Raw genomic sequence first — 22,210 nt, 5'->3', positions numbered from 1 at the left:
CAGGTGCGGTGGCTCACGCCTGTAATCCCAGCACTTTGGGAGGCCAAGGCGGGCAGATCACCTGAGGTCAGGAGTTCGAGACCAGCCTGACCAACATGGAGAAACCCGTCTCTACTAAAAATACAAAAAATTTAGCCAGGTGAGATGGCGCATGCCTGTAATTCCAGCTACTCAGGAGGCTGAGGCAGGAGAATCGCTTGAACCCAGGAGGCAGAGTTTATGGTGAGCCGAGATCATGCCACTGCACTCCAGCCTGGGCAACAAGAGCGAGACTCCATCTCAAAAAAAAAAAAAAAAAAAAGTTGTATTTACAATTTTATATGCCTACAACATTGATTAATAGTCCCTTAGTTAAGTCCCCAGCTGCTAATTTTTGCATTACTTAGGTAGCCACATACTTTTCTGTTTTTATAAACAAAAAACTGTTTTGGACATTTGGACCCATGTGCCAGTTTTGAACATTCTGTTTTGAACATTTGAACCCATGTGCCAGTTTGGCTCTTGATGCATTGAATACCTACTGTTGATACATAATTTATATTTTGAGCAGAGTCTGAGGACTGGGAATGCTCAAGACCAAGGCTTCCTAACAGAGTGATTTCAGAAAGGCTGTTCCCACTGTGATTGTTCAGTAATATAACTTCCCTTTCCCTGTGCCTATTTCTTAAATGCCCGAGGGTAAGGATGTGAGCCAAGCTGCCTGCAGACTTTTTGTTGCCAGGGCCTTCAGGAGAGCTCTCTTTCCAGTCTTTGGTTGGAGCCCCTCCCTGGGGGTGACGCTTTGGCATTGGCAGAGCTCTGTTTTGCATTTCTACTGGATTTTTAAATGTTTGGGTATCTGGTAGATAGGTCATGAATTGCATTTACAAGTTTAGACACTTTTGTACAATAGTAAGAGGAGGTAGAAGAGGGAGTTAAGGAGGTGTGAGGGCTTCACTGAAGAGTGATATTTGGTTTACTGACATTGGATTTTGGTAGCATCTCTTCCTACTATCACAATATGGACACATTTTTCCTTCTCAAAGTATTTTTCTGATTTTAATCTATAACATTCATTTATTCTCTTAGTAAAAATGCAGTAGGTAAATTTCTTTCTGATCAATTTCTGCACGCCTTCTTAGTATGCAGAGTTTTTATTTAAAAAATTATTTCTATAGTAGTAAGAAGTGAACTCTTCCTAGTTTTAATATGATCGACCTCTTTAACTGTTCTTCCACCAAATGGACCTGCAGTGGTCTAGATGATTTGTATAATTTATTAATGATTGAAAGTAAATTGTTAGCCTTTAAGGCATTGTTTACTATGGCTCTATAAAATACAGTTGTCACTGTGATTCTTCAGTAATGTAATCCAAGTATCTCCAGACGTTTCCAAAAACTTATTAAAAATCTGTCACATAGCATGCTTAAAGGAGGCAATGTTGCATAAAACGTATTTATAAACCACAAGATTATTAATGGTTTAATATATGGGCAACTCAACTCAGTACAACTAAATAATGAAAGGATATTTGAATCTCAGGGGAAAAACAAAACTAAAAAAAAGAAAAAGAAATTACAATAGGGGAAAAACAAAACTAAAAAAAAGAAAAAGAAATTACACCCTTAGCCTTTTATGAAAATAACAACTTTTTTTTCTTTTCTTTAAAACTATTTTAAAAATTACAGAACATAAGTTTCTCGTAAAAGGTCAAGCCACTTGTATGCAAATGTTTGTAGCAGCATTTTTCATAATAGCCCCCAAGTGGAAACAACCCAAATGTCCATCAACATTGTGTGTAACCAATGTATATTCCACACTGGAGACACAAAATGTGGTCGACAGAGCCAATGGAATATTACTCAGACAAAAAAAAGGAGTGAAGTACTGATACATCTACCACACGGATGAGCCTCAAAAACATTACACTAAGTGGGCTGGGCACGGTGGCTCACGCCTGTAATCCCAACACTTTCGGAGGCCGAGGCGGGCGGATCATGAGGTCAGGAGTTCAAGACCAGCCTGGATTGTGAAACCCCGTCTCTACTAAAAATACAAAAAATTAGCTAGATGTGGTGGCGGGTGCCTGTAATCCCAGCTACTCGGGAGGCTGAGGCAGGAGAATTGCTTGAACCCAGGAGGCAGAGGTTTCAGTGAGCTGAGATCGTGCCACTATATTCCAGCCTGGGCAACAAAGCAAGACTCTGTCTCAAAAAAAAGAAAAAAAGTCAATTCTGTATGGTTCCTTTTATATGAAATGTCTGGTATAGGCAAATGCATAGAGGCAGAAAATAGATTAGTGGTTGTCAGGAGCGGGGGAGAGGAGAACTTAGGGAATGACTGATAATGGGTGCAGTTTCTTTTGGGGTGAAGTGTTTTGGAATTAGATAGTGGTGATGATTATACAATTTTTTTTTTTGAAACAGAGTTTTGCTCTTGTTGCCCAGGCTGGAGTGCAATGGCGCAATCTCAGCTCACCGAAACCTCTGCTTACTGGGTTCAAGCAATTCTCCTGCCTCAGCGTCCTGAGTAACTGGGATTACAGGCTCCCACCACCATGCCCGGCTAATTCTGTATTTTTTAGTAGAGATGGGGTTTCTCCATGTTGGCCAGACTGGTCTCAAACTCCCGACCTGAAGTGATCCACTCGCCTCGGCCTCCCAAAGTGCTGGGATTACATGAGTGAGCTACCGTGCCCAGCCACAACTTTATTAAATACACCAAAGCCCATTGAATTATCCATTTTAAAGAGTAATTTTATGGGATGTTAATTATATCTCAATTTTAAAAATGTTTTTAATTATACTGAGAAAAATGATTATTTCTATTCTCCCTTTACTAAATAAGAACTAGCATGTTTCTAGTTTCCCCTTTCCACCCACCTACCGTGTTTTGTCATTCTGTTATTCCAGGGCTGCAGCATATTGATGTGCAGTTTAACTCTGCTCGAAGGTAGCCAGCCAAGTGGATAAAGCGGGGCTGAAATCCTAGCAGTGTGCTCATCCTACCTGAAAGAAGGACGAGCCTAATTCATTAAAAAATCACCCATAACCTAGCAGTGGCCTTGATCTTTTTAAAAACTCTTTCTTTCCTTCCTTCCTTCCTTCCTTCCTTCCTTCCTTCCTCCCTCCCTCCCTCCCTCCCTCCCTCCATCTCCCTCTCTCTCCCTCTCTCTCTCCCTCTCTCTCTCTTTCTCTCTTTCTCAGCGTTTCTCTTTGTTGCCCAGACTGGAGTACACAGCTCACTGCAACCTCAAACTTCCAGGCTCGAGTGATCCTCCTGCCTCAGCCTCCTGAGTAACTGGGACTACAGATGCATGTCACCATGCCCAGCTGATTAAAAAAAAAATGTTGTAGATACTGTGTCTTGCTATGCTGCCCAGGCTGGTCTTAAACTCCTGGCCTCAAGTGATCCTCTCACCTGGGCCTCCCAAAGTGCTGGGATTACAGGTGTGGGCCACCTCACCAGGCCAAGTGATCATTTAAGATGATCATTTTAATGGGGTTTTGGGACTATTTTTGGAGGGTAGGTAAATACATATACTTCTTCAGGTCTACTCTCTTGAATTAGAAGTCAAGCACTTCATTTTATTGTCATACTATAATGAATATACTCTAATGGATTACTTTCCAGAATGGAACACCCTTTGGCACTTTCTTAGCAAATTGGGTTGGAAATTATCCAGTTAATGTTAAAAAGCACATTTTTAGTTTAAGTGTGTGTTCTATAGTCCCTTTAATTTTGCCTTTTGGGTTTTAAGAGGATTCAATGTATTGTTCAACTTTACCTTATGATCCCTGAATATGTTTTTTTGCTTGATATCACTAAAGTGCCACCACTACAAAGGGGATTTCCTGATACTTACTTGTTCTAACAATGCAACTTTTTCTGACAGCATTCTTGTATAGATTTCAAAAGAGCTCAAATAATAGTATTTTCTACACTAAATTTAATCAGTGACTCAACACACATTTATTGAATTACTATTATGTTCAAAATAACACTCTATTCCAAACAGGAAGAACTCAGATCCCAGCACTTTACATACAAAGTGCTTGTGTGCCTGATACATGGTAGGTACTCAGTGAATATTTATAAATGGATCAATGCCTAAAAAACAATCTTCTTAATTTGTGATGCCTAAAGATTAGACACTGTCTAATAACCACAGAATTTAATAGGCCCTTTATTCAACTGGCATTCTAGAAGGGAAATTATCTGATGTAAAAAATGTGATATAGGCCAGGAGCAGTGGCTCACGCCTGTAATCCCAGGACTTTGGGAGGCTGAGGCAGGCGAATCAGGAAGTCAAGAGATCAAGATCATCCTGGCCAACATGGTGAAACCCTGTCTCTACTAAAAATACAGAAATTAGCTGGGCGTGGTGACACGTACCTATAGTCCCTGCTACTCAGGAGGCTGAGGCAGGAGAATCGCTTGAACCCGGGAGGCGGAGGTTGCAGTGAGCCAAGATCGAGCCAATGCACTCCAGCCTGGTGACAGAGTAAAGAAACAAACAAACAAACAAAAAAACTGATATAATTTGGACTATTTCTAACATAAATCTAAGAATTCTGGCAAACTAAAAACTTTCAGTGTTAACTATTTGTAGTGTTTTAAACTGATAATTGTTTTCAACAATTTTTTTTTGCTACTTTGTCAGTTTGTTTAGAAGTATCTGTTCTTAAACTGATAACTTTCAAGATCACTTAAAAGTGTTTCCACTTAAAAATCAATAATCAGCCGGAAAATGGCGCGAACCCGGAGGTGGAGCTTGCGGTGAGCAGATATTGCACCACTGCACTCCAGCCTGGGCGACACAGCTAGACTCCGTCTCAAAAAAGAAAGAAAAGAAAAAATCAATAATCAGCGGTTCTCATATCCATGTCAAACACTTAGTGTTTTGTAATTGTTATTGTTCTGTTTATTTGTTTGTTTGTTTCTAATCCCAGAAAGGTGGGATCTAGGATTCCTGGACTAATTAGAATTACCATGAATCTGAAATTTAAGATGCATGTAGGGTGATATTTTACGTTTTCGGTTTTTTTTTTTTTTTTTTTTTTAAATGGAGTCTTGCTTTCTGCTCAGGCTGGAGTGCAGTGGCATGATCTCGGCTCACTGCAGCCTCTGCCTTCCAGGTTCAAGCGATTCTCCTGCCTCAGCCTCCCTAGTAGCTGGGATTACAGGTGCCTGCCACCACACCTGGCTAATTTTTATATTTTTAGTAGAGATGGGGTTCCCCATATTGGCCAGGCTGATCTCGAACTCCTGACCTCACGTGATCCTCCCACCTCGGCCTCCGAAAGTGCTGGGATTACAGGCGTGAGCCACCACACTCGGCCTAAGTTTTAATTTTAACTACATAAATTTTCATAAACAATTTTTTCCTTGTAAACAACTGAAAGATTTCCAAAAAAGCCACGATATTTTCTTCCCCAATTCCATCTCTCCTTCTTTGACTCAAGTGCTTTTCATGTATGTTAAAATTTGAGAACCATTGCCGTAATGGGAAAGTCAGAATTAGTAAACTGAAAAATTTTGTTAGAGCTTAAAATACAAGGCTAGTTTTTTTTTATGTTGTTCTTTATCACACAAATTAGAGTCTAAATCTCAGACTCTAAGACAGAGAAAACTTGCATTTTCAAGTATTTGAGAACCATCATTTAAGATGATATCTTACCAAAAGAATCTCTTCCTTCTCACGAAAAAAAAAAAAAAGTTTAGTTCCAATTACTGTCAGCAAGAAATGCAAGCAATGGAAATAGTAAACATATTCAGCATGTGGGGAAACAGTTGGTATTCAGTAAACAGCAAGTAATTTATTGACTTGGCAAGGCTCCCTTGAACTCCAGTACACAGTTAACTCTTAATTATCTAGGAACAGATTTACTATTTTGTAAATTCTTTAGAATGTTATTGAACTCTCTGTCCCTCATCTTGCTAAATTCTAGGCTGACATCAGTATGCCTGAGAGAGCAGTGGAGTTAATCAAGCTTGAAGGGTGAGCTAAGTACAGGTTCACTTTCAAATCCTTATTAAGCACATCCTCTTTGCCCTGCACTGTGTTAGGGTGAAAGACAAAAGATCCTGCTTTTAGGGAGCTCATAGTCCAGTAGAGGAGGCAGATAAGTTTAAAAAAAAAAAAAAAAGAGAGAGAGAGAGATTACAATGCAGAAAGTGCAATAAACATGGCAATAACATGATGCCATGGAGGTACATAGGAAGGGGGGAAACCTAACCCAGGTCGCCTAATGGGAAGGCTTCCCAGATAAGAAATACCTGAGTTTAATCTTGAAGGATGAGTGGGATGTAGCCATACAGAAATACTTGGGGTCCAAGGGCGATGGATCATGCCTGTAATCCCAACACTTTGGGAAGCAAGAGAATGGCTTGAGCCCAGGAGTTCAAGACCAGCCATAAAAATATAGTAAGACCTTGTCTCTACAAAAAATTTAAAAAGTCAGCTGGGTGTCATGGTGTGCACCTGTAGTCCCAGCTACTTGGGAGACTGAGGCAGGAGGATCACTTGAGCCCCGGTGGTCGAGGCTGCAGTGAGCTGTGATCACGCTACTGCGCTCCAGCTTGGGCAACGGAGCGAGACTCTTTTTTTTTTTTTTTTTTTTTAACAACCTAGAAGGTAGAGTCCAAGGCCTTTTAAAAAATAAACAAACAAAATCATTTGCACTAGACAGCCTAAGTTGACCTCAGGTTTCCAACGTGAGCAATTGGGCTCAATTTGAGACACGTTAAGTTTTTGGTGTTTGTGGGGAATAGCCAAGTGAAGATGTCCACAGACCATGGTTATCCATGCTTGCTGCTTCGGGAAGGGGTCTGGGATGGACACGCAATGTGGGGTCATCATTGTCTGCCTAGCGATGGAAACCGTTGATGGGAAAGAGATCTCCAGGAAAGGCAAGCTGGGGTGGCCTCTGTGGGCAACGTGAGCTTTTAAGGGGTAGTGGAATCTGAGAAGGATCAGCTAGAAGGGCAGAAAAAAGAAAAATGAGAACAACTTGGTAGGATGAAGGTCAAAGGAAAAGAGCAGACAACACTGTCATACGGCACAGAGAAGTCAAAGAAGATAGGCCTGGGAACTCTGACGAGAACCAAGGCAGCAGCAGAAGCCACGCCAGTCAGAAACATTTATTAAGCACCTACTATGAACATACCAGGCACTGTAAACTGTTGTGCTATTTAATCTTCACTATGGTCCTTTGAGGGAAGGCATTATTAATATTATCATTCTTAGATTACAGATGAGTAAATTGAGGCCCAGAAGATCTTGACCAGAGTGGTACAACTAGTTTGCAACAGTGCAAAGACTGTGACTCAGCTTAGCCTCGCTTGTGAGTCCGGCTCTCTGTCATGTGCTGGTGACCGACAGTGGTGAGAAAGCAGAGAGTGAGTGAGGGTTCCCTACTCTTTAGAAATCTTTGTCAGTGGAGCATAGTGGGTAGATTTCACAAAGAAGAGGCAGAGTCTAAGCAGGTGTTTTTTTGTTTTAATTTTTGTTTTTAAGATGACAGAGGCTTGCCCGCGATGATCAGGTAAAGAAAGAGAGCCACGGAAAAAAGAAAAAGTCTTCAGAATGAAGGGACTGATGCCTGTCTAGCCATACTTCCACTTCTGGGGTTGAATCACAAGAGATCTGAAAGAAAACCTGCCGGTGTGAACAACTGAAGCTGTTTGGTACTGTGTGAGTGTGTTTTAGGAAAGAAATCACCTGCAAAAAATGTCCATCTCACCTTTTCTCATTTAGGAATTCATTAATACGATGAACATCATTCATGATGAAGTAGACTGAATTTCTTGTGTAACCACAATCCGGAACTATACTTGCCACATCAAACCAGGCCCTACCTATCTAGGTTCAGGGCAAAGAGTAGCAGCTGGGGGAGGGGCTCCACGTACACTTTTCCTTCCTGTGTCCACACTGTAAAATCCAGTACCTTCTTTCTTTCCATCAGTTGCTGTTCTCAGTGGAGCACCCAGACCTCTTTTTTTTTTTTTTTTTTCCAATAGAAAAAAATGATGCCCATCGCAGAGCTCTTGGCTGGTCCTGCAGCAGAGCTAGAAGTTACTAGTTCCTGTTCTCCCAGATCTTATTTCTGAAAACTATGTGCCTGTGTGGCTAAACTTTATTTAAACTGAACTTCTAATAACATACTAGAAAAGAAAATTAATCCCAGTTTTTGTTTGTAACTTTATTATAAGGACTTACAATGAAATTCGTACCCAGAGCTCTTTGTAGATTCCTCCACAAGATAATGGCTTTGCTGGTCTGTGGAGCAGTGGCTTCTAAATCACACTCTAGGTAATTATTTTATAGGTTCAAGAAAGACATACGCTACTGGGGACCTACTGAGCCAAGGCACTAATGCTAGGGCTGCGGGGAAAGTGCAAAGTGCAATGCGGACATCTTTTGTGGGAGTGCTCAACTTTCTTAGAGATGGGGACCAGAATTCAGAGTAGTGAAGCACCAATATAAGTAGTAAAAGAATGTTTACTTTTTCCATTTAAAAGCAATGATACCAGTAATGCATGAATATATTCTTGCAGAAAGGAATACAGAAATCTCTAGAATAAATTGTTCAAGTTCCCCCTCACGACCTCCCCACTTCCACTTCCCTTCCCAAATTGAGGTGTTTCTTGTTGGTCTCTTTTCTATGCATTTCCACACAAACAGAAGCAAATATGTATACTTCTACACGTATGTAATTTAACATATGTACTTTTATTACTGTTCAGCATAAATTGTTCAAAATACATTTTTTTCTGCGAACTTTTTCCTTAAGAAGGTCTATTCATGTCAGAACATATACATGTATTCTTTTAAAAGTCAGTGTAGTATTACTACAGAATAAATCAATAAATTTATTAAAACATTAGAATGTATCCCACACAAGAGAAACAAAAACTACTAAATTCTAAAACATTTGATTGGCAGACACTAGTGATTAATTCCATGTTTAATTCCATGTTTAATCATTTGTTTGAGTAGACTTAAGCTTCATGGAAATTTTCTCCACTTTAATCTTTTAAAAACATAGATTTAATATTAATACATTATTTTGACATATAAAAGCCCTTATATAAATATTTTGCTTAAAACCAAGCAACTTAAAAGGAATATTTAAGTGGAAAATACTGGAATGCTACCTAGTTAGCATATATGATTGAATGCTATGGATCCCACAAGGCAGGACTAGAATGAAATAAAAGAAAAAGATTCTTAAATATCTCAGGAAAATGGGAATTCTTGTGGTACCTAAGGACAATAGTAGGTCAGTTTTGGCTGGGTGCAGTGGTTCATGTCTGTAATCCCAGCACTTTGGAAGGCCAAGGCAGGTGAATCACCTGAGGTCAGAAGTTCGAGACCAACCTGACCAACATGGCGAAACCCTGTCTCTACTAAAAATACAAAAATTAGCCAGACGTGGTGGCAGGCGCCTGTAATCCCAGTTACTTAGGGGGCTGAGGCAGGAGAATCACTTGAACCTGGGAGGCAGAGGTTGCAGTGAACCGAGATAGTGCCACTGCACTCTAGCCTGAGTGACACAGCAAGACTCTGTTTCAAAAAAAGAAAAAAAAGTCAGTTCTTTTCTGATCATTGTTAAACTGATAACTAAAATCTAAAAAAAAACCCCAAAAAACAAAAAAACACTACTTCTTGTTTAAAGATATATTTGGCCAAGCGCAGTGGCTCACGCCTGTAATCTCAGCACTTTGGGAGGCTGAGGTGGGCAGATCACCTGAAGTCGGGAGTTTGAGACCAGCCTGACCAACATGGAGAAACCCTGTCTTTACTAAAAATACAAAAAAAATTAACAGGGCGTGGTGGTGCATGCCTGTAATCCCAGCTACTCGGGAGGCTGAGGCAGGAGAATCACTTGAATCCAGGAAGCAGAGGTTGCAGTGAGCTGAGATCATGCTACTGCACTCCAGCCTGGGCAACAGAGTGAGACTCCATCTGAAAAAAAAAAAAAAAAAAAAAAAAAAAAGATATATTTGTACACGCACATGTATAGAGGAAAACCATAAGTTTATGTTTTCTTTATGTTTTAACAGTGGTTATCTCCGGGTAATGGTCCAGATTCAAGTGATTCTTATTCTTTATCTTTTTCTGAACTTTCCAATTTTAAAAATAATAAATACATATTAGTTTTCTTAATTAGAGAAAAATGAAATAAAATGAATTAATAACAAATGAATGAAATGAGTATGTATCTTGGCTTGAGAACAGAAACTCTGCCTTCTTTATCTTTACATTTCCCCACATTACTTTTACTTAAGCGTAACATATACAATTATAATCTTGGGTCAAACAAACTTAAAAATAGGCTTGTAATATATAAATAAATACAACACCTAAAGTAGTTTTTATTCTAGTACTACTAGGCCAGCATACAAAATATACCTTTATTTACTAATGTGATATCTCTTCTGTTAAATAATTAATTTTTTAAATTTATAATTTCACGAAATTTAGTTTTTAAAAAAGCTTATTCTTGTCATTTCCAAAAAAAGAGAGGGGAAAGGAGAGAGGAAGCTGTGCTTAGTGGGAAAGTTGCAACATTCGGTTCGTGAGTAGTTTTTGCTTTAGATATTTTTTTTCAACGACTTCTCTTACATAAGAGTCCTGTGATATCTCCATAGGGAGAAATAACCCTCAGCTACATTATGTCTTTTTAATTTTTCCTCCAGATAGTGTTTACAAATCAACATGTAGGAATGACTCCATATTTAAAGTTATTAGCCAACTCTAGTGTCTATTTGCCATTAAGGACAATTAGTAATTTTAACAATCAATGAGAGTTTATTTTAGGAGAAAACTTACTGAAATTTTCAGGAAATAACCTTTTTGTTCCAAAACAGCTGTCATTGAACACCATTATATCTACAACAATTAAAATTATCTTTGGTGACTTTTAGCATCTGGCATTGCTCCATTATTGTTCAGTTAAATATTTTTCAAGTTTGCTAGGACTTTTGCCCACCATGTGCTTACGACTCTTTATTGTCAATATGTATCTTAGAAGTCACCTTTGTGACATTACTTTTTTTGTATTGTGGGAGAGTGCATAATTTCTATAGTGAATTGCCTGAGAAATGAAGTAATATTTATTAGGAAATTGCAGTACATATCTACAAGTTACCTACAAACATACAATTATAATTTATTCTGTTATATTTAACAACAAATATTCCCTTCTCTCTTTTACTAGATCTGTGCAAAAAATAATTCCTAGTTTAAAGAATTAGCTAATGTGCAGTGGCCAAAAAACAAACAAAAAGCAAAGAGCAACATGTCATTTTGATCAATTTAACTGAAAAATATGAAGGACATTTCCATGTTGAATTCACCCAGACCATTAGTGCAGGGAATTGATTGTTAAAAACAAAACCAAAGAAAAACAAAAACATACTATTTTGCATCCCAATGGAAGTCATAAATATGTTAGTTCAAAACCCATCCAAAATGAGTCATGTGTCTTAGAAAAAAATAACAAACCTGAGATCCCGTAATACCTTACCCAATTTAAATCCTAATTACGACTTCATGTTTGTTTCATTTTGAGACAAAGTGAATGCTTATCTTTAGAAATGACTAATTAAGCATTGAAATATAATAGCTTCAGGAGCCTAAATGCATCATATGATAAAAGAACAATACTTTTATAATATCTGAGGCCTTGATCACTATTATTGAGTTAGTATATTTTGAGGGAAAAAAATTACGTGCTATGATTTTATTCAAACCAAAAAAATATTTGGAAAATATTTAAGAATTATTACTGATTATTGAAATCTAAAACACTAATACCAGTCTTATACCCTAATACTTCTCTGAACACTTACAAAGCCAATAATTAACCATTCAGACTGAAGGAAAAAAAAACTGGAAGGGATTTATAAGGGTGAGTAGGGTGAAATTTATTTAAGTAACTTCAAAAATCTGCACAAACCCAAAGCAATTTGAGCTCTGTGTTATGGATTTGGGGGACTGTCAATGTGCATCGATTGTCCTTAGACTGCCTCTCTTGCAACTTCTTCTCTCCTCTATAACACAACTGATATTGCTATTCCTGGCACGTCCCCCATCCCCACAAGTTCACATAATCAAATCCTGGACCATTTTTGATGAGAAATAGTAGCTAACAAGATTGTTTTCCCACTCTAGGCAGTTGAAAATGGAGGACGTGCAAAATATTATTTAAAAAGCAGGTTGCAAAACTAACTTTCAAAAAAGTTAAAATGGACTAAAAACTTGAAGACAGATACTCCGTTGAAGACAGATACTCTGAATTGTTAAAAAGTTCTTACCTCTGGGGGACAGAGTACTGGTGATTTTTCTTTTCTCACTTTTTTCTGCATTTTTCAGGGATTTATGTATTACATTAATAGTTAACAAAATAGTAAAAGTCAAATATGGGGAAAAATATCTCATTGGTCATGAAAATGTAAATAAAATATGCAAAACACTGAATTGTTTCAAATTATTGTTTAAAAACTACTGTTGTAAAATGATCCAGGCCTCCAAGCTCTTCCTCTCATTTGCGGAACATAAAGTATATTTTGGATCAACACATGGAACATTCCAGACAATGTGAAACTAGAAAGGAACTGCACCTGTATCCCGACACGGCGCCAAAAAAATGTAGCTACTGAATAAATACTCATCTTAAATTGGGAAAAGGAATTAAAGTCCATTTTCTACTTACTCCTATGCAGAAAAGTGAAAGTTTTATTCTTGGCATGAATATGATAGAACTCGTGGGACAGTAACTATTATTAAGAAGGTACTTTTTAGAGTTTGACTCCACTGAGCAGTTTTAAGTGGAAGAGAAGGCATTGCAGAATATGAATGAATGCTATAACTGAAAACTTGATGGTTTTGAATTAAACTCTGGCTATTTACTTTGTGAGTTTTGAGAATCACTTGATTAATTTTTTTTCAGATGATTACTTGTACCAAACAGGGAAAGAACATCGTGTATTTAAGGATTTGTTTACCTAAATGAATGCGCTTGGTGAGGAGGAATTTAGCTTCAGCAGAATTTTCTGTAAGAAGAGTAACATTTACATAATGGCAATTCTAAAAAAGTCATCTTTTTCAGAGAAAAATGTGAAGCAATGTGTGTGGAAAGCTGCAAAATCTAGAGTTGCAGGCAGATTAGGCAAGAGGCGCCTGGTGAAAAATAAAAAAAAGAATTAAATCATGGCTAAAGATTTTTTCCAGCAAAAGTAGTTAATATGTGGAACAAACTGTTAACATGGCTTTTAAAAAATAATCAGAAGCTGTGAAAGAATTCTGACAGGGGAGATGAGAGACATGAGATAAATGGGGAAGTAGAGAATAGAAGCATGAATATGTGATGGCACGTGTGACTTTGCCATTAATTTTATTATCTTGGCAGAAGACCTTAGCTCAATGAGGAAAGTGGATGGAAGACAGGGCAAGCTAAAATTTAGCTCTCTAGATGGAATCTTTTGCTTATGTTTTTTTCTTTTTATTTTTTTTTCCCCACTGTGTTTGTTTCTGGGGAGTATATTCTATAGCAGAAAGACTCCCCCCAAATACTCTACATTTTACCAAAAAAAATGGAAAAGCATACTATGTGAAACTATTGTCAGACATAGACAGAAAAGAGACTAAAGAGAAATCTTCACCTTTGCGTCTTCAATTTCAACAGGTGCGTTGTATGTTCCTTTAAAATCTGATGCTTTGGCTACACTCAGGCCTTTCTGCAGTAACCTTAGCAGATGCTTAAGGAACCTAAATTGCTGAAGCCAGTTCCAGTCTAATAAAATGATCTATATTTCTTTCTTCAATGAACCTTTTTTTTTTTTTTTTTTTTTGAGACAGAGTTTCACCTGTTGCTCAGGCTAGAGCGCAGTGGCGCAATCTCAGCTCACTGCAACCTCTGCCTCCCAGGTTCAAGCAATTCTCCTGCCTCAGCCTCCCAAATAGCTGGGATTATGGGATTACAGGCACACACCACCAGGCCCGGCTAATTTTTGCGTTTTTTTTTTTAGTAGAGATGGGGTTTCTCCATGTTGGCTAGGCTGGTCTCGAACCCCTGACCTCAGGTGATGCATCCGCCTCTGCCTCCCAAAGTGCTAGGATTACAGGCATGAGCCACCGCGCCCAGCCTGAACCTTCTTTTTAATCTTACAGTTTCTCCATTTATCAGAATGTGCAACTGCTCTTGAATTCGCTCCCTTCTACTTAAATGTTGGATCCCACAATCCATATGCAAACAATGAATTTCAGTAGAAATCCAACATTTCAGTAGAAAATCTATATCTCAAGCATTGTGCTAGATACCAGAGACACAACACAGGATAATTCGGAAAGTTTCCCATTCTGTGTACGCCAAGTTCTTCCCCCGCCCCCCGCCCCACAAAATTTTGTAAAGGTTCTAATAGTCTCTACAGTGGTATCAAAAATAATTTCTCCTTTCTAATTTGGAGAACATGAACATTAGCCATTATTTGTTTCTCAGTAATTTTCCACATGCCAGTCATCCTATCTTGGAACTCCTCCTCCATCTCAGACCAAACCTCTCTCCTGCTGCATGACTTTTCCCATGTGACCCTTTAAATAAATTCTAAGATTTTTCCCATAATTAATTAATCTCAGAAATCAAAATGAAACATGTCACCAGGGTCTTATTTAAAGCCAAGAAATCTGTTGGCTATTATCCATCCTTGTTTCTAAATTAAACAACCCCAAATACTATTCTCAATACTACAAACCATCCTTGTTTGTTAATATCAGGCATTTTCTCCTCAGACAACGAGGGCCTATACAACAAAGACTTTTGATATGTGCGCACCATAACACGAAGCACACTTATATTTCATTTCAATGATATATAAGGACGTTTTCCTCTAAAATTTCCACATCCATGTGCTTTGAAAAGACTCACATACTAGAAATGAATTTTCCTGAGTAAAATACTGCCAGTTTTCATTTTCTGAATGATCCAAAGTATAACAGCTCAAAATCTTTTCTCAAAGTCTGACTCTTTGGGCCTGGTAACAATTTAACATACAACTAAATCTTTATGATTTACAGATGGATTGCTTGAATTATACTTTATCTTTGGTGACTCAGCTCTTCCCCACCTTTGCCACTTTGCCAGGTTCAAGTATGCTGGAAAGGAAGCAGAACTGAGTCAGGGTCAAACATGCAGAGTCTAATCATGGGGTGTGTGTATGTGTGTTTGAGAGAGAGAGACAGAGATTTGTTTAATTCCCAAGCCAAACTTAAGATGGTCCATTGTGTTGTTGGAGGAGATGGTTACCCCATTCTCCATGATGTTTTTATTTCACAGGGCTCATCCCTGTATCAAAATATCTCACGTGTGCCATAAATATATGCACCTACTGTGTACCCACAAAAATTAAAAATAAAAGAAAGAAAGCTGGAAGGCACATTAAAAAAAAAGATTGTTATTTTTTAAAGTCCCTCCCGTTGAGTTAGATAAATTATTACATATAACTAAAGAGAAAGCTGGACACCTTTTCTTCCTGCCTTCCTTTTCCCCTTTTCCCTGCCTCACCCCTTCCTTTCTTCATTTCTAATATTCTCATTTCAGCTTAAAGCGAAAGGTTGTTTAGCAGCAGGGTAGGAAGGATACCTTATATCCAACCCTCAGCTTGATTTCTTCTAGTCCTTAGGGTGACATTGACCTGGCTCTGAGGACCAGTGCACTCCAGCTCTCCCGATGTGCTCTCCCGGCTGGTTGAGACCACAGCCTCTGCACAGCAGTTCACCCCGGAGCCTCCTGTGCCTGGCTGCCTTTGTCCTTCTCCCTCCTCTGTTTGCTCCCCGCTCATTCTCGTCTGCCTTTGTCTGTCTCTGTCTCATGCCTCCCTCCATCTCCACATCTGCTGTTCCTCTTCTCTGCTTCTCTTTCATTCACTAACATTTTCCCCCTTTTTCTCACTGAAACCTTGAAATTATAATATAAAATATTTTTATTCTTGAATTTAAATGGAAAAGGTGATTGGATAAACTAATTTCTTTAAAGATGTAATTGTTGCAACTTCTAATTTTTTTTCCAACAAGTTGGTGACCTTTGATGGAAACACAGCAGCATCACTGCAGCTTACAGAATTACTGCTTAGCAAATGCATGAGACATTCAAAGGGACTTCTGATCAGTTTTCTAAGTTTCTCATGATTATCTTTTTTTTTTTTTTTTTTTTTTTTTGAGGCAGGGTTTCACTCTGTCACCCGAGCTGGAGTGCAGTGGCTCACTGCAGCCTCTGCCTCCTGGGCTCAGGTGATCCTCCCACCTCAGCCTCCCAAGTAGCTGGGACTTCAGGTATGTGCCACTACACACGGCTAATTTTTGTATTTTTTTTTTGTATTTTTTGTAGAGATGAGGTTTCACCATGTTGCCCAGGCTGGTCGTGAACTCCTGGGCTTAAGCCATCCACCCTCCTTGGCGTCTCAAAGTGCTGGGATTACAGGCGTGAGCCACCACACCCTGCTTCATGATTATCTGAGAAAGAAAACATAATAAACATTGAAATGCATAATGATCATTTGTATTTTTGTGTGTTTGAGACAGAGTCTCGCTCTATCCCAGGCTAGAGTGCAGTGGCACAATCTCGGCTCACTGCAGCCTCTGCCCCCCAGGTTCAAGTGATTCTCGTACCTCAGATTCCTCGGTAGCTAGGATTATAGCCGCCCACCACCACGCCCAGCTAATTTTTATATTTTTAATAGAGATGGGGTTTTGCCATGTTGGCCAGGCTGGTCTCAAACTCCTGACCTCAAATGATCCATCTGCCTCGGCCTCCCAAAATGTTGGGATTATAGGCCTGAGCCACCGCAACACACATGAAATGCATAATGCTCTTTCAGCAGGGTTGCCAACTTTAGCAAACGAAAATACAGGATGCCTAGTTAAATTTGAATTTCAGATAAACAAATCATTGTTTAGTGTGTGACCCATGAGATATTCGAGACAAATTTATACTAAAAAATGTACTTGCTGTTTATCTGAAATTCAAATTTAACCAGGCATTCTGTATTTTGTAATTGACTATATTCATAATATTTGTGTGTGCATATATATATATGTGTGTGATATTTGTGAGCTGGGTGTTTTTAATTTGGGGACTAGTTACAGTTTCCTTGCTATTTCTCCTCCCTTATGCAGTATATAAAGTATTCCCTTTACATTTTACCCCTTGGGTATATATACTTTATTCCATTTCCTTCCAACTTTATCTTAAAAGTAGATGGGTTAAGAGAAAAACGTACCAATGTATTCAACTCTCTATCACCTCCCTCTGAAAAAGGTGTTTACTTAATAAACATCAGGCAAGGGCAGCACTTTTGAACCTCTTTTAAAACAGTCAGCTTTATGGTTACACTAAGTAGATTTGTTCTTAACTTCTCTCTCTCATTTTAAAACAAAATGTCTGAAATTATGAATAACTATAGTAATAGTAGCTAACATGTATTGAGCACTTACTATCAGGCACTGTTCAACATTATATAATGGCTTAAATCACTTACACCCCACAAACCATTGACGTAGGTACCCATTAGTACCCCTACTTTGGAGATGAGGAAAGAGACACAAAGAAGTTAGGCAAATCCCAGTTTCCCATTATTAATATTTTACATTAGTATGATACATTTGTCACAATTAATGGACCCATGTTGGTATAGATTATTATTAGAGCCCATGTTTCATTCAGATGTCCCCAGTCTTTCCCTAGCATCCTGTTTCTGTCCCAGGATCCCATCCCCGGTGCCGCATTTCACTTAGCCATCCTGTTGCCTTGGACTCCTCTGGGTTGTGAGTTTCTTAGGCTTTCTTGATTCTTGATGACTTTGACAGTTTTGCACAGGACTGGTTGCATATGTTGTAGAATGTCCTTCGGTTGGGGTTTGTCTGGTGTCTCTCATGGTTAGACTGGGGTTGTGGGTTTGGGGGAGGGGGACCCACAGGAATAAGTGCTGTCCTTGTCAACCTTGACCACCTGGCTAAGGGGGTGTTTGTCAGCTTTCTTCATGATAAAGTTATTCTTTTTTTTCCCTCTTTCCATACTGTACTCTTTGAAAGGAAGTCATATTCCTAACCCACACTTTATGGTTATTATGATTGAGCTATTTTTTAAACGTCAGCTTTATGGAGACACAATGCACGTTATATAATGCACCTATTTACAGTGTACAATTCTGTGGCTTTCAGTATATCCAGAACTGTGCAAGCATCACCTCAATCTACTTTAAAACATTTTCATCACCCCAAAAAGAAACCCCATACCCATTAACAGTCATTCCCCTTTTCCCTCCTCTCCATGCCTCCCCCAGCCCATGGCTACCATGAATCTACTTTCTGTCTCTACAGATTTGCCTATTCTGGACATTTCATACAAAAGGAATCATGCAGTATGTGGTGTTTTGTGACTGGCTTCTCTCACTTAACATAACGTTTTTGAGGCTCATCCATGTTCTAATATGTTTTAGTATTTCATTCTTTTTTATTGCTGGATAATATTTTATTGTATGGATAGACCGCATTTTGTTTACTGATACATCCATTGCTGGACATTTGGGTTGTGTCCACTTTTTGACTTCTATGAATAAGATTGGTACACACATTCAGGTACAAGTTTTTACATGGACGTGTTTTCATTTATCTTGGCTAAATACCTAGAAGTGGAATTGTTGGATGTACTTGAGCTATTATTAAAAATAATAAAAAATGGCTGGGCGTGGTGGCTCACGCCTGTAATCCCAGCACTTTGGGAGGCTGAGGTGGGTGGATCACTTGAGGCCAGGAGTTTGAGAACAGCCTGGCCAACATGGTGAAACCCTGTCTCTACTAAAAATACAAAAATAATTAGCCAGTTGTGGTGGCAGGCACCTGTAATCCCAGCTACTCAGGAGACTGAGGCAGGAGAATAGCTTGAACCCAGGAGGCGGAGGCTGCAGTAAGCTGAGATCGCACCATTGCACCTCCAGCCTGGGCAAAGAGAGTGAAACTCTGTGTCAAAAAACCAAAAACCAAAAGCGAAAACATAGCTGACTAGGCTGTGGGCTGTCCCTGCTTCAGTTCTCCATACTGGCTAGGAAAATTTAGCTGATTGTCCTATAAAACCAGAAAAGACCCCTCTAATCTGTGGGCAAGTACCCAAATTGCAAGAATGTTGACTAAGATGAAAGAAAACAGCTTCTAAAAGCCTGTCTACACATCCTATCCTATAAACCTAAGGCGAATAACATAGCTTATCTGTACTGAAAAAAATACAGATCCCATATATTACTAGTTTCTGTTAAAAAGTTATGATAGGAAAGTTGTCTGTCCTAAGTCTAGATGTTCTTCAAGGCGCACAAAGAGTAAGTTGTTTGTGCCACATTTTCTTTATCCATTCCTCCATAGACAGATACTTAGGTCAGTCTTGGCTCCATATCTCGGCTATTATGAATAATGCTGCAATGAACATAAGAGTACAGATAGGACTTCAACCTACTAATTTCATTCCCACTCAGCAGTGGGAATGCTGGATCATAAGGCAGTTCCATTTTTTATTTTTAAAGGAATCTTAATACTATTTTCCATAATGGGTATACCAATTTACATTCCACCAACAGTGTACAATGGTTCCCTTTTCTCCACCCCTTTGCCAATACTTGTTATCTCTTGTCTTTGTGATAATAGCCAGCCTCACAGATGTGGTACATACATGCAATGGAAAGTTATTCAGCCATAAAAAGCAAGGAAATCCTGCCATTTGGAACAACATGGATGAACCTGGAGGACATTATGCTGAGTGAAATCAGCCAGGCACAGAAGGACACATATTGTATGATCTCATTTATACATTGATATGGTTTGGATTTGTGTCCCTGCCCAAATCTCATGTTGAATTGTAATCCCCAGTGTTGGGGGAGGGGCTGGCAGGAGATGATTGAACATGGGGGCGGATTTCCCCCTTGCTGTTCTCGTGATAGTGAGTGCGTTCTCATGAGATCTGGTTGCTTAAAAGTGTGTAGTACTGGTCTGCAGAATCTGCACCAACCAGCACCATGCCCATGACACTGGGGTATGGGGACATCCACGGGCTGGCACACGCCATCCGCCTGCTCTTGGAATATACAGACTCAAGCTACAAGGAAAAGAAGTACATGATGGGGGACTCTCCTAACTATGACAGAAGCCAGTAGCTGCATGAAAAATTCCAGCTGGGCCTGGACTTTCCCAATCTGCCCTACTTGTTTGATGGGGCTCACAAGATCACCCAGAGCAATGCCCGCAAGCACAACTTGTGTGGGGAGACAGAAGAGGAGAAGATTCGTGTGGACATTTTGGAGAACCAGTCCATGGACAACCTGATGCAGCTGGCCATGATCTGCTACATCCCAGAATTTGAGAAAGTGAAGCCAAAGTACTTGGAGGAACTCCCTGAAAAGCTAACGCTCTACTCGCAGTTTCTGGGGAAGCGGCCATGGTTTGCAGGAGACGAAATCACCTTTGTGGACTTCCTTGCCTATGACATCCTTGACCTGAACTGTATATTTGAGCCCAGCTGCCTGGATGTCTTCCCAAACCTGAAGGACTTCATCTCCCGATTTGAGGGTTTGAAAAGATCTCTGCCTACATGAAGTCCAGCCAATGCCTCCAAGGTCCTTTGTTTGGGAAGTCAGCTATGCCTGGGAGCCTGGAGAACACTGGAGAACAGCCCAACTCCCTGGACCAGGCTTCTTCCTTTTTCCTTCTTTCCACTCTCTTCTTTTTCCCCCAGGCCTCATTGGCTTCCTTTCTTCTAACATGATCCCTCCTGCATCGAGGCTCTTTAAAGCTTCAGCTCCCACTATCTTCCATCAAAGTCCCCCTCCTAACATCTCTCTTTTTCTGCACTAACACCAACCTGACTGCTTTTCCTATCAGCGCTTGTTTCTTCTTTGAAAAGCTGGACTGATCCCTGAGCTCCCCAGCACTGTCCTCAAAGACCATCTGCATGCCCTGCTCCCTTTGCTGGGTCCCTACCCCAGCCCTGTGTGATGCCCAGTAAAGCCTGAACCATGAAAAAAAAAAGTATGTAGTACCTCCCCCTTCACTCTCTTCCTCCTGCTCTGGCCATGTGAAGATGTGCTGTTTCCTCTTCACCTTCTGCCATGATTTTAAGTTTTCTAACGCCTCCCCAGCCATGCTTCCTGTAGAGCAAGCTTGTCCAACCCACGGCCCACAGGCTGCATGTGACCCAGAATGGCTTTGAATGTGGCCCAACACAAATTTGTAAACTTTCTTAAAATATTATGAGATTTTGAACTCAAGATGGATCAAGGACTTAAATCTAAGACGTAAAACAAAAAAAACTCTAAAAGATAACATCGGGAAAACTCTGTTAGACATTGGCTTAGGCAAAGACTTCATAACCAAGAACCCAAAAGCAAATGCAACAAAAACAAAGAAAAATAGATGGAACTTAATTAAACTAAAAAGCTTCTGCACAGCAAAATAAACAATCAGCAGAGTAAACAGACAACCCACAGAGTGGGAGAAAATCTTTGCAATCTATACATCTCATAAAGAACTAATATCCAGAATCTACAAGGAGCTCAAACGTATCAGTAAGAAAAAAAAAAAAAATCTCATCAAAAAGTGGGCTAGGCTAGGCGCAGTGGCTCATGCCTGTAATCCCAGCATTTGGAGGCAGGTGGATCTCAAGGTCAGGAGATAGAGACCATCCTGGCTAACACGGTGAAACCCTGTCTCTACTAAAAATACAAAAAATTAGCCAGGCATGATGGCACATGCCTGTAGTCCCAGCTACTCGGGAGGCTGAAGCAGGAGAATCTCTTGAACCCAGGAGGTGGAGGTTGCAGTGAGCTGAGATCACGCCACTGCACTCCAGCCTGGGCAACAGAGGGAGACTCTGTCTCAAGGAAAAAAAAAAAAAAAAGTGGGCTAAGGACATGAATAGATAATTCTCAAAAGAAGATATACAAATGGCCAACAAACATGAAAAATTGCTCAGCATCACTAATGATCAGGGAAATGTGATACCACAATGTGATACCACCTTACTCCAGCAAGAACAATGAGTGGATAAAGAAATTATGGTGTACACACACACACACACCATGGACTACTACTCAGCCTTAAAAAGGAATGAAATAATGGCATTTGCAGCAACCTGGATGGAATTGGAAACCATTATTCTAAGTAAAGTAACTCAGGAATGGAAAAACA

At 39.6% G+C, this 22,210-nt stretch overlaps 1 protein-coding gene and 1 pseudogene across 1 annotated transcript in view; both read left to right on the top strand.

The window, feature by feature from the left end:
- Positions 1–22,210, top strand: part of TIMP4 (TIMP metallopeptidase inhibitor 4) — a 329,812-nt gene that overhangs the window by 210,694 nt on the left and 96,908 nt on the right. The gene's annotated exons all lie outside the window — the stretch shown is intronic.
- LOC100426893 (glutathione S-transferase Mu 5 pseudogene) lies at positions 20,044–20,789 on the top strand (annotated as a pseudogene).

The sequence above is a fragment of the Macaca mulatta genome, chromosome 2, assembly GCF_049350105.2.
Source record: "Macaca mulatta isolate MMU2019108-1 chromosome 2, T2T-MMU8v2.0, whole genome shotgun sequence".
NCBI lineage: Eukaryota > Metazoa > Chordata > Mammalia > Primates > Cercopithecidae > Macaca > Macaca mulatta.
Note: the sequence above shows the minus strand (reverse complement) of the source record. Positions and strands in the feature narration are given on the sequence as shown.